Source organism: Tiliqua scincoides, chromosome 5 (assembly GCF_035046505.1).
Source record: "Tiliqua scincoides isolate rTilSci1 chromosome 5, rTilSci1.hap2, whole genome shotgun sequence".
NCBI classification, from domain to species: domain Eukaryota; kingdom Metazoa; phylum Chordata; class Lepidosauria; order Squamata; family Scincidae; genus Tiliqua; species Tiliqua scincoides.
The window spans coordinates 58,072,205-58,086,028 of NC_089825.1; the positions used below are offsets into that span (position 1 = coordinate 58,072,205).

The following is a 13,824-nucleotide window of genomic DNA, read 5'->3' on the forward strand; positions in this document are numbered from 1 at the left end:
GGCAAAAATTGAGAGGGCCAGGGTCCCGAAAAACAAAATGAGGAGGATACAGTCTCTTCTCAAACGTCATATTAAGCTTTGGAAACATTTGGGAGCCCCTCAAAAGTGCAGAATAATGTGGATAAAATGCAGACCCTTTCAAAGCCTCGAGGTAGGGAGATGATCCCTGCAGCCATGCTGCACTTGATGCAAGTACAATGGGCCATCCTTATCCACAGGTTTGACATTCATAGATTTCGGTATGTGCAGATGCCAAGCCGTTGGCTGGAGGGCCTCAGAGGACCTCCCAAAGGTGTCTTCTAGGCACATCCGGAAGTATTCTGAGGCACAGGGAGGCTGCATGCGGTCCCCCGCACCCCAGAAGGCTCACCAGATGCGACCAAAAGTCACTCCCAGTTCACGCAGGTGACTTCAGGTCATGTCCAGACATGTTCTGAGGCCTTCCTGCTGCATATTAAATTATCCACAGAATTCAGTATACAAGGGGGGTCCTGGAACAGATTCCCCACGGATACTGAGGGCCCACTGTAGTTATACAACTGCATGGCAGATCACCTATCATCCTACCCGAGCCCCAAGCTCAGGAGCTGGAGCTTGTCGTGCGTCCCAGATGAGAGCAGGAATGGTTGCTATAGAAAGGGAATTTCTGGACCCCTACATCCAAACATCCCGAAACAGAATGTCCAGGGAAGTACTGTATTTCATTACACTTTTACCCCAACTTTCTTTCATGGAGAAATGATGTGCTCATGGCTCATTCTTAGAGACAACTGGATAAGCAGAGGTGTGCTTTACAAATGTTTCAAACAAATAAAGACTAATCATTTTCTTTGTAAAACCCTTAAGAATAATTTGTTCAACAATTTTATGCCAAGCTGTTTAATGCAAAACCCTTTACAGCTATGAAGCCAGAAAATGAAAACCTCTTGGGGTAAATGGCAGGCCATAGCTCACAATGGATGCAAAAGGTCGTAAATTAAACACAAGAATCTGCAGTTATAAAGGAGTTCTGTTAGCACAGACCTTGAAAAAGACAATGAAACACTGCTGCTAACCAGAATGGACAACACTGGGCTAGGAGGACCAGTAGCCTGACTCAGAATAAAGAAGCTTCATATGTGCCAATCCACAGCTTTACCATAAGAAGCTTGCATGCCATATGTTGAACCTAGGATGCAACAAAGCACATGATTCTCTCCAAGATGTTCAATAACTTCATTAATATATAATGACCTATATAGGCTGCAAAAAATGTGGAGACCATTTGTCATATTTTGCTTAACTGCTATTATTTACCCAGAGTTCTTTTGAACAAGGCAGGCTGGATATCCAAAATAAGCAAATCCAAGCATGCATTTGCTCCCAAATGTGAAACAGTTTTGTGTGAAGATGGGCCGCCTGCTCTAGAAGTCTTATCAAAGGAACAGTAACATGTACAGCCTATTAGTGAAGGGATATTTTAGAAGGGCTCAGTAGGATGGTCTTAATTACCCAAGGCTGGAAGGCAGCAGGGTTTCCAGATGTTCCCTTATTTTAGCAGTTTCCCTTATTCAGTAACTTCAGAGGCCCACAGAACAAAAAGGTCATCCTGATTTTCAAGGCAGGAAAGCTCTGCAATGTCCCTTAATTTTTCAGATGTAGGTTTGGCATCTCCTACAGCTAGTGCTATCAGGCTCTCACTTGATTATGGAGTCCTTTAACATTATAAAGGAGGGAGGGAGGGAAAAAAGTTTATCACATTTAATTGTCAGCATGGAAGCCATGAGATCACATCCTAAGCAATTCTCAATAGCTTAAGCCTCAGGGCAAAAAAAAAAAAAAAAACCCCACATGAGCTCAAACTTCACAATCCAAAAGATTTCAGCAAACAAAGGGCGGAAGGAAGGGTGGAGCAGCACCATACAAGCAGACATTTGCTAAGTGCTTTGCCACAAAAAGACATTGCTCTGAGGAAGTGCCACTGCATGCAGTATTGTTTCAGCTACAGATCAGAGTAGTTTCCAAGTCTTACACACAGGAGAATAAATAGCAGACTAATAATCCAAAGTGAAGGAAGGAAATGTCTCTCTCACTAGAAGACATGCACCACAAGAACATGTGAATGCTCCACAGGCAGCTATGAAGCACCCCTCTCCACCTGCCTTCCTCTAGGGCAATTCTATTGACTTGTAATAGAAGTCCCTTGAACACCCCTTGGAATAAAGAGGTTGCAGATTGCAACCATAAACAGGAAAACAAAACAGATTACAAGTATTTACATTTTTTGGAGGACCATTATACACACACAGCTAAAAATAATGGCTGTGTGCACATTTTCTCACTGAATATATTGTTGGATTGAAGTTATAAACATTTTGTGATTTTTCTCAAAGGAATAAATGTCCACCTGTGTAATGTATCTTGCTGTTCATTCTAATACAGAGTATTGAAACCTTTGAAGACTTGCATGCTCTTCATCACTGACTCAAAGATCTTGCCACCATAGGATGAAGTGGAGCAGGGGCATTCTTATGCAAACAATATGTACTCCAGAACCCTCTGAGAATTCTCAGGAGTGTTCATACAGGGAGCTGGCAAGGATGACCCTTTAATTGCAGCACTGCAGTTAGTGGCCTGACAGCCCAAACCTAACCCACATTCCAGTGCCAAAGCAGCCACAATGTAGCCTCAAGGTCAGGGAACAAACATTCCCTTACCTTGAAGGGACCTCCATGACTCCCCCTCCCCCATTGCAGAATGCAGCACACACCCCATTAGCATGGCTGCATCAGTGCTGGAAAGTTGGTTAAGACTGGACTATTAATAACATGACTGTGTGATTGGGCCTGCCCTGGTGCAGCTATACCATCAACAGGTACCACATTTACCTATTTTGTATCTCTCTCCACTGGGATTACATTCAGCAAAATGTCAAGCTACATATGCACCTATCTGAACCGTTCTTCATAAACTTTAGGCATATGATCAAATGCTAGGTTCCGATAAGAAGACTATTAAGATTCCATAGAGATATTCAATGATTTGCCATGGGTTTTTCCTTAATTTCATTTAAATGCAGAGTTTCTGCCTGGATTACCAATTAGGAAGACTTTCAGAGTCATAAATTCACTCTTTGCAGTCAAAGTTTGTGAAGGGTTATAGTACATCCCATTTCAAATTAATGCAATATGTTATTATGATGGATTTTTCAGTGCTGCCAACTGACCCTAGCGGATTTTAAAAGATACAGCAAGACAATTTCGCATCCTGTAAGATCTGCATTGTCTCACACATACTTCTACTGTATATACACCTTCAATATAACCTTCAATATAAAATTGAAGGTTGAAACGTAATACATTTTCTAGTAAGTTAGTTCAGCAAAAGAACACTGCTCCCTCTGGAACTTTCAGTGCAGGTGCATTTTAAAGCACAGGAAAAAATAAATCTGAATACTGAATAGTAAGGAATACAGGTAGTTCAGTGAGAATAAAACAAGATGCAAAGCAAAGAAACTGAGTGAATGATTTATAACCGTGAATACCTACAAGGATCTCTCAGAACTCATAACATGACAAGAGGACGAAAGAAGAATATTAGTTTGATTCATCAGTTCCCAAGTCAAGGACAACCTAATTTGCCCCATTATTTGGTTTGTCATAATGGAAAAATTAGGTTATTTTAAACCATTAGGGAAACACCTTTTCAGCTTAGCGACAAAGCTAAGCAATCGGAAGAGAACATACTTCAAAATCCTCATTAATGTCACAAAAACATTATCTTAGTGGCCAGACTATATTTTTCTCATGAAGACCACACATCACTAAACATACTTTTATCACTGGCTCTTAATTTAAGAGGTCATTTACATGTTAGCTTCAACAGGAAAGCTTATGAATATACTGTAATACCACACTGTAATTTTTCAGGATCATTTGCCCTTTCTACACTAATCTCAGAATAAAATCGAACAGTTGATTTTTGTTGTTGCTGTTTTGTTGTTGCTGAAAATAAAACAAGTATGGCAGGGGCACGAAATCCAAAAGCCTCAGTTCTTGGTTTGGGTGTTTGCTATTTAGTTTATTTGTGGAACAGTGTACTTTGATAATTACTACCAGATCAGCTCAATGCTTCTGAGGCCAGTATAGCACATTTCCAATGCTTATTGCTCTTCAAACACCTTATAAATGAGCCATGAGTGTGAACGTATGCCAAAAAATACACATAAATACAAGTCTGGAAACAAGAATAGATGCATGGACTAAGAAAGTGATTAACTAGTAGCAACCTTAGACTATACACAAAGTACAAAGTCTTAATTTGCACAAGGAACAGGGCAAACTATTCTCATGGATTACTCCTATGGCCATATATAAATCATGTAATGAAAAAGATGCACAAAACATGCCAAACAGTATAATTTTCTTAATTTACAAAGCTGATAGTATTGCCCCCATTCCATTCAATATTTAAAAAAATATGCATATCCACCTACATACAAGATCTTTTTGCTTAGGAGCAAAACAAAGAGGTCTGTGGAAGGTTTCGAGACAGCTCATTCCCCAACAATACACATCCTCAACTAGCTGATTACGAAAACACATAAATAAAATGTTAGCAGTCACTGAAATTATGCAGAAGGATTAAGGGGGGAAGGCAGCAGGTTTCAGAGGGTTTGGATAGCTAGTCCTGGCAAGGCAAGAGGTGACTAGGGAGAAATTTTTTTCTACAACAATGGAAAAGAAATCAAGAAAAGAAATAACAGTGAATGAAGGGCTAGGTCACACTACCAGTGCGGGCCAATTCACATATTGGCCTGATTCCTAGAGAGTTCAATGGAGGACTCAAGCACATGTTTAAGGGCCCAATCCTATCCAACTTTCTAGTGCTGATGCAGCTGTGCTAACAGGTGATGTGCTGCATTCTGCTGGGGGGGGCGATCACAGAGGCCTCTTCAAAGTAAAGAAATGTTTGTTTCCTTACCTCGGGCTTACATTGGTGCTGGAAAGCTGGATAGGATTGGGCCCCAAATCTCTCTCACTGAAATCAATGGGACTCAGAACTATAGAACTTTTGCTGGATCATATCCATTATGTTTTTAGGTGCATATCTACATGGTGTAAAAGCAACTAATACTGTATTTGCAATCATGCACATCATACAGAACACCTGTTAGGGACTGGGATTGGTTGCAGCTTCCTGACAGGTTTTCCTTTAGTGGCACATGTTGGCAGGGCCACACATCTAGGATTGGGCCCCTCCTTCCTAAATTTGTTTTTGTACTGTACAGTTTGTTTAATCATGACCAGGGCCCTCTGAAAGCTCAAGTCCCAAGGATTTTACCTCCATCACCCTCTCCTGCATGTGTATTTGTAGCTTTTGTCATGTGTGAAATGGCCCTGTATCCAGAACCATTTTCAAAGTAATCAGGCTTATGTCAAAGCAGATTTCTCTGAGTAACAAGAAGTATGTATGTGAATAGTTGCCAGGAGATTATACAACCTTGACAGTGTCTCACAGCAATAGAAGCAGATTACATCTTTGGCCAGAAGTAGCATAATAAATTACTAGTACTGTAAGCTTGGAGATGAACAGAGGTGGGAGGTGGATTTATTTTATTATTTTTTGCCAGTCAAGTCATAGTAGTCTACACCCAGCTGTTGCTTCACATTTTCAGTTACTCCTGAATTTTGTGCACCACCTAACAAACTGTAACAATATTAGAATTAAATTAAACAACAGTAGCAGAATCTGTGTTGAAAGTGCCTCTTACCGCATCATGACATAGATTTAAAGCACAAACCTATATCTACTCAGAAGTAAGCTGAGTTTAACAGAACTTACTCACAGACGTATATAGGACTGCAGTTTTTTTGCTTACAAATGGAAAGAGAATGTGGTTGCTATCAGCCACATAGCCACACAGCCTATGCACACGTACCTGGGGGTAAGCCCCATTTAACACTGTGTAGCTTACTTCTGAGTAAACATACATAGGACTTGAGCTGTCACTTTGACCATTGCTTTCAAATAATGAGGAATCAGTGCACCACATTTCATTTGTCTAGTTCGGCATTTCTTAATGATTGTCTCTGCTATACCACTTCGCATGGTCCACCTATTGGAAGTGCCACTGGAAGTAAGTGGTGATGAGATCAGCAGTTATTTCTGGGTTTGGAGGCCAGACACGACTGACAAACACCAATAAGAGGCTCAGGATAGCTTTTTCCAGTATGAAAAAGCATGATTTGGAGCTCTGCCCACCAAGCTAACCTCCTACCAGTTTGTCCAGTCACACTGCTGCTCTTGCTGCCAGCAGCAGGGGTCCAGGAGCCCTATCTATACCATCAGACACCACCTCAAGTACCATTGGTTGAGAAACACTCATCTAGTTGTACACCTGGCCTACCATTGATGCAGGTTAAGGTGGCCCACTTTGAAGGAGTTCCATTAAAAAGACAGTAATTAAGGTGCTCATGGTCGATTAAAGTGCTCAATTACAAAATGTGATCACCACAATGGGGCGATAGACACCGTTTACCCCAGATGTTTGCCTGGACCCACTGAGAGAAGGCCTCAATATTTGGCACGACCCACCTCCTGTTCCAGTTGTGTTCATATCAAACCTACCGCAGATACTTGTCTACAAGTTAATCCCACAGATAAGTCGAGGGCAAGTTTTGAGCCAACAATCATGGAATTTTCTATGACCCTCAGATAAGTCGGGGGTTAAACTTAGGGGGGGGGTTTCTGACTATAGTTTTGTCTGATTTTACTCAAGGTCAGATCCTGAAAAATAACCCACCACTAATTGTTACCTAAGAACTGTAGTCTCTAATTTATTAAAAACATAGTAAAAGATCATAAGATACATTTTTATTCTTTTTAAATTCTGGTCCTCATCACCTTTTTGTAACTACTATCAGAGTAAGTGCACTGTAAACAACATAACAGTATAACAGTGGTTCCCAGCCTGGTATTCATGTACTCCCAGGGACACTCAACAGGACCTTTAGGGGTACTTGAAAAAGAATAGAATAATGGTAGTAAAAGGCAGGTTATGCTCCAGAATGCCTTGCAAGACAGGAATGCCTTGCAAGGACCAGCAAGGCAGGAAGGGAGGTAGCTAGATGGCTGTGAAAGCCCCACCAATAGCTAGTTTTTGGTCATCAATTCATTATGAACCAGTGATTGAAAACCAGCACAGTAAAAAAGCTGAAACATAATATGGAAAGTGATCAATCACCCAGAATTTCTCAGCACACTTCTGGGTGCAAAACAGTGCAAAAGCAGAGTCTTCTGTTCTTCAAACAGATAAAAAGAGAAAACACTTTGATAAATACATGAAGTCTGGGCTTTCATAGAGAGGAGATGAGGGCTTGTATTATTAATTACAAACATTTTGCTAATATGAAGGGTACAATTTATGAAAATAGTCTGCCAAGGGATATGCAAGTGAAAAAGGCTGGGAACCACTGCAGGAGAACCATGAATCAAATCTACCTTTAAGGTATCTGGTGAGTTAAGCCAGAAGCTCTACGTACAACATACAACCCATAACACATAACTGGGAGTGTGCAATTCAATTCACAGCAGAGAGATGCAGCTGCATATATTTGCAACCCTTTTTACTCAGAAGTAGACCCACTACTTTCCATGGGTGTTATTCTTAAGTAAGGGTGCATTGAATTGTAGCCTGCTTCAGATGGAAAGAAGGATTCCGATTCTGGTGTTTCAAAAAATAGACCTGCTTTGCAAGCATTTGCAAAGCATTTGCAAAGCAGAACCAGGCTGCAGCAGAAGGAAGGAGAATAAAAGGTTAACAAATTGCTTCTAAGGAGCTGTGCCTGCTTGAGAAAGGAAACTTTTCAGAGTTGAAAGGCTTTGCCCTCTGATTGATCCAGAGATAAGGCGAAGTGAGAATTGGAGCTTGATTACTTGGCAGAAATTTCATGTACTATAAGTGAGCATCTATGGTAGTTTTTCCCCAGTGTTTCAAACATGCAGGGATATGCAGTGGGTGGGTGTGGAGGCAGTTGAGGCAGAGCCTCCCCACCAGAGTCCTTCAAAAAACGGTGCCGCCATGTGAGGCAAAACAAGCACCCACAACCCACATGCAGAGACGTGGGTTGAGAGTGCCTCACATGGTGTTGGTGCTTTTCGAAGGACTTGGTGGGGAGGCTCTGCCTCACCTGCCCCCCCCACCCGCTGCATGTCACAGGCAAGGAGCCATGCTCCACACATGGGTGGTGGGTGCTTGGGCAGTGCTTTCTGAAGGACTCCAGTGGGGAGGCTGTGCCTCACCTGCCTCCATACCCAGCCACTGCATGTCACTGGCAAGGAGCCACGTCCCACATGTGGGTGGAAAAAACTCCACAGTCAAGGAATTAGAGGACAGGTCCTCTCGTGGATTGAGAACTGGTTGGAGGCCAGGAAGCAGAGAGTGGGTGTCAATGGGCAATTTTCACAATGGAGAGAGGTGAAAAGTGGTGTGCCCCAAGGATCTGTCCTGGGACCGGTGCTTTTCAACCTCTTCATAAATGACCTGGAGACAGGGTTGAGCAGTGAAGTGGCTAAGTTTGCAGACGACACCAAACTTTTCCGAGTGGTGAAGACCAGAAGTGATTGTGAGGAGCTCCAGAAGGATCTCTCCAGACTGGCAGAATGGGCAGCAAAATGGCAGATGCGCTTCAATGTCAGTAAGTGTAAAGTCATGCACATTGGGGCAAAAAATCAAAACTTTAGATATAGGCTGATGGGTTCTGAGCTGTCTGTGACAGATCAGGAGAGAGATCTTGGGGTGGTGGTGGACAGGTCGATGAAAGAGTCGACCCAATGTGCGGCGGCAGTGAAGAAGGCCAATTCTATGCTTGGGATCATTAGGAAGGGTATTGAGAACAAAATGGCTAGTATTATAATGCCGTTGTACAAATCTATGGTAAGGCCACACCTGGAGTGTTGTGTCCAGTTCTGGTCGCCGCATCTCAAAAAAGACATAGTGGAAATGGAAAAGGTGCAAAAGAGAGCGACTAAGATGATTACGGGGCTGGGGCACCTTCCTTATGAGGAAAGGCTACGGCGTTTGGGCCTCTTCAGCCTAGAAAAGAGACGCTTGAGGGGGGACATGATTGAGACATACAAAATTATGCAGGGGATGGACAGAGTGGATAGGGAGATGCTCTTTACACTCTCACATAATACCAGAACCAGGGGACATCCACTAAAATTGAGTGTTGGGCGGGTTAGGACAGACAAAAGAAAATATTTCTTTACTCAGCGCGTGGTCGGTCTGTGGAACTCCTTGCCACAGGATGTGGTGCTGGCGTCTAGCCTAGACGCCTTTAAAAGGGGATTGGACGAGTTTCTGGAGGAAAAATCCATTATGGGGTACAAGCCATGATGTGTATGCGCAACCTCCTGATTTTAGGAATGGGTTAAGTCAGAATGCCAGATGTAGGGGAGGGCACCAGGATGAGGTCTCTTGTTATCTGGTGTGCTCCCTGGGGCATTTGGTGGGCCGCTGTGAGATACAGGAAGCTGGACTAGGTGGGCCTATGGCCTGATCCAGTGGGGCTGTTCTTATGTTCTTAAGTGGTGGGTGCTTGGGTGCCTCACATGGCAGCAGTGCTTTTCAAAGGCCTCCAGTGGGGAGGCTCTGCCTCACCTGCCTCCCCACCCACTGCAGGTCCCTGGCAGGGAGCCAGGTGAAGAGAAAGTCTTCTCCACACACAGAGGGAGGAACCTGCGGCGACGGGTTCAGAGCCCAGAGGCGCCAGAGGCAGGAAGGAGAAGTGGCGCTCGCCTCCCTTCGGCAAGTGGGTGCGGGAGAGTCCCACTTGCAGCACCAGGAGCCTTTATGTAGGGCAGCAGCAGCCACCACAAGGCGGGAAGCCGGGCAGAGGCGCGCGCATCCGCTCCGACCCCTTCCCACCCTGCTCGGCGCACACTCGCAAACTAGGACAGCAGCAACAGGGGAGGCGAGCACCAGCCAGTCACCCTGAGCAGCGCCAGGGCGCGCGCGCGCATTTCCTCTTCCTCGGCTGCAGCTTCCCCCTTGGGAGTCTCTTCGGAGGGCAGCAGTAGCCCGGTCGGTCTCCTGACAGCGCTCACGAGACCCCCGCGGTGTGGGGCCGACGCCTCCGCCCCCCCCCCGCCCAGGAACAAAATGTTACTTCCCTGGCTGGCCAGGCAACCCGGACAGGCATCCTTCCCCCCTCGGACGTGCGCAGCTTGCCTGCAAGCTTATCTCAGTAGTTGGGGGGAGGGGGAAGAGGTTCACCTGCAGCGACCCTTCCCGGCTAGGGACAGACCCTCCCCCATATCACCTCCCACCCACCCACCGCACTAACTCCAGAGCACCCCGTCCGCGCTGCAACGAGGGGCACCCTCTGCCTGGTCCCCAAGGATCCAGCGCTCGCCCCCGCAGCCCATCCATCCATCCACCCACCTCTCCGCAGCAGCGCTGCCGCCGCCACCCCCCTCTTGCGACCACCGCTCCCATTAACGCCTGGGGGGCGCCCCTCCGCCGTCGCCGCATTTCCCACGCCCGGCTCAGCCCCCCTCCGGCGCAGGTAGCGTCATCACTCCCCGTTATTCCGGAGCACATGCCCAGCACCGCAGCCCCCCGCGCGGAGGCTCACTGCTCGCAAGCACAAGAGCCCGATCCTAGGCATGTCTACTCAGAAGCAAGCCCCGTTATAGTCATTGGGGCTTACTCGCAGGAAAGTGTGGCTAGTGTTGTAGCCTAAGCCTCCTGCAGCGGACTGACTAAGGGCCCAGTGCTGTCCGATTTCCCGGTGCTGGTGCAGCTGTGCCCATGGGGCGTGCGCTGCCTCCTGTGGTGGGGAGGCAGCCACAGAGACCTCTTCGAGGTATGGGAACATTTGGTCCCTCACCTTGGGGCTGCATTGTGGCTGCCCCGGTGCTGGAAAGTTGGATGGGATGCGGCCCTTACTCCCGAGGAAATGCGCATTTGACTTCAGAGGGGCTGTGGGTGTCCCCTCTGCAAATCACCACCACCTCTTCCTCCTGGTGCAGTCTCCTCTCCCTAGACTAACACATGCATCTCTGGGCAGCTCCCACTCCTCCTGCTTCCCCCCATGGGAAACTAAAGTACCTTGGCAAACAAGCAGCCTCTGCCCATCAGCCCCCGTGCCACCAAATGCTGCGGGGGGCGGCTGAAGTTGGCCTCCTGGCAGCAGGGAGACTGGAGCAGCGCCCAGCAGCAGTTCCTCCCGCGGTGCGTGCGCCTCCTCCACCATCGAAGTTCGCCTTCTGCGCGGCTTGTTTTGGTGTCTCGCTTTCTCTATCCCATCACCAGACTCGCAACAGCCTCCACGGCGGCTGCGATTGCTGCTCGCTGCGCTCTCACTTCCTCTTCCTTCCTCCTGCTGGCCGGAGATATGAGTTGCATCTGCAAGAGGCTCCCGAGATCATCTCAAAAGTCATCGCTTCTTCGGAGAGGAAGTTTTCTTTTTTTCTTAACATATATTCATCCTGGGGGGGGCTCCAAGCCTTTCACAGCCCAATCCTATACACACTTTCCTGGGAGTAAGCCCCTTTGACTCTAATGGGCCTTACTTCTGCGTAGACATGCCTAAGATTGGGCTGTAAATCCCTCTTTCAGGCAACCATCCAGGCGTGTTTACTCGGGAGTAAGTCCCCAGGAGTGCCATCGGATAAGAAAAGAATTTTCCAGGATCGGGACCCTTAGGCTTGTAGCAGCAGGCCTCTTGTAAAAGACGGGTGCCTAACATTTTTCTACCCCTAAATTCAAAATAAACTTGGGGGAAAAAAGAATGGAGAAAGAACTATTAATTTTTTGTATGAGCGGCTAAAAATTCCTCCAGAAGTCATGCAGACAGTAGCTGCTTTCAGGAGGGAGGGGTGTGTGCGTGTGTTTCTTAGATACAACTGCTGCCAAACACCCACTGTTGTAATCAGACTCAAGAAAACTCTTGGTTTTCCTAGGAGCCTGCAACAGCAGTTCGGATCACAACCAAAAGAGGGCAGTAGACAACACAAGCACTGTAGCCTAGAGACATTAAATCTTCAGTTTTGAGATTTAAAATTAAGGTTCCAGAGTTATGAACTAGGCATAACATTGCCTTCACAACTTTATGCATAGATTTTAGTAGGCAATATCTCCATGGCATGAGAAGCTTCATCTAATGATTACTGCATATCAGGCTGTTCTTGAAAGCCCAAAAGCCATTTTAGTCGATTGACAAGCTTATTTCAACCCAATTAAAAGAATATGATATTCTGGAAAAGTAATAGGAAGAGAAAGCATAAAAGCACCCATCTCAAGCCCAAGAGAAAGAAGTCCCATTCGATGTTTAGTGGCATCCCATTCCTCAATAGAGAGATGAGTTGCAAATCAGGATTTCCCTGATTTGAATCTTGTCTGTGCCATAAACTCACTGGGTGGCCTTGGGGCCCAATCCTATCCAACTTTCCAATACCGGTGCAGCTGCAATGCAGCCCCAAGGTAAGGGAACAAACATTCCATGACCTTGAGGAGGCCTCCATGACTGTCTTCTACCACCACAGGATACAGTGCATGCCCCATTGGCACAGCTGCACCAGCAGTGGATAACTGGATAGGATTGGGCTCTTAGACTGCAATCCTAAACACAAGAAAGGCCTATTGAATATGAGAACATGTATAGAAGCTGTTAGACAAGCTATTCTCTTTCTGCCTAAGCTTATAAGAATAGATTTGTTCACTTGATTATTGTCCTTACAGTGTCAAGATAATACATATGAAGCCCTTTGCACACTCAGAAAGCACTACAAATAGTACAGTATTACTATATTGTGGCTGTCTTTGATCATTTGAAGACTGTTTAAATGTTTCTAAAATTTTTCAGCTTTCCTATTCCAATTGCTTCCCCTCCCCTTTGTACATGGGGGTGTTTGCTGCCTGAACCTCCTTGCAGCAATAGCCAGACAACCAATTCGAAGTGATTATCTATTCTTCATGCATTGCACTGCAAAACTAGAGGTTTCTCTCCTTTGAATTGCAGCCACAAACGTGTGACCCACTTGATCTTAATGATTATCTCTTCCATGAGCATCAGATGAGTAAAAGCCTAAGAAGGGAACCTAAAACTTGGCAGTAGGGCATGCATAACAAGCAATAGGGCTTTAGCTGCCTTACATATAATTAGGGGCCCTTAGCTTATTTATTTACTGTTTTTCAGTTGTTCAGGTAAAGAACATCTCTTCATCCCTTCACAACTCAAACATTTTACTGCAGTTTTCCATTTGTTTAAGAATCTAGTAAAACCATAGTGACAGCACTATGAAGTATTCCAGACCATTCATCTATGTATTATAACTCAACTTTGCCAGAGAATACCTGTTGGAGTGAGAGGGTACTTCTGTTTCACTGTTTTATTTGCTCCCTGGAATCCAATAAGTTTGTCATCAAAAGGTCACATGGGCACCAGATGTGATTTTTTTTTAATGAGGGTTCTTATCCTCTAAGAACTTCTTTAACATTGCTTTACTGACTGTATAAACTTGAAGCACTACTCCTTAGTGATCCACAGCTTATTCAGTCGTCGTGTATGTTTACAACAGCATGATTGCTTAAAGATAAGCCCAATTTTGTGCTGTGGAATTTTCCTCTTTGATGAAGATGCTTAGTATTGAAGTTTTGTACTACAACATTTTCTTAAGTACTGTGTAAGGTAGTACATGTTTTTCTGTAAACACCAACAATTAGGGGTAAGATACTTGGGGGCAGGATGGTAGAGTGGTTCTGGAATTAGACTTCTAATTGGAAGATCCAGATTCAAATCCTCACTCAGCCATGAAGCTCCTTGGGTGGCTTTGGGC

The 13,824-nt window shown here is 45.2% G+C and overlaps 1 protein-coding gene across 2 annotated transcripts in view; it reads right to left on the reverse strand.

Annotated features, from left to right (window-relative positions):
- ELMO1 (engulfment and cell motility 1) overlaps positions 1 to 11,284 on the reverse strand; it is a 351,127-nt gene extending 339,843 nt beyond the window's left edge. The window contains exon 1 of one of the 2 annotated variants that reach the window (XM_066627043.1): positions 11,096 to 11,284. The gene's annotated coding sequence lies outside the window, so the exon portion shown is untranslated. Of the gene's footprint in view, positions 1 to 10,426; positions 10,476 to 11,095 lie in introns of those variants that run through there. The other variant, XM_066627044.1, reaches the window with a different exon arrangement.
- Between the last annotated feature and the right edge of the window lie 2,540 nt (positions 11,285 to 13,824).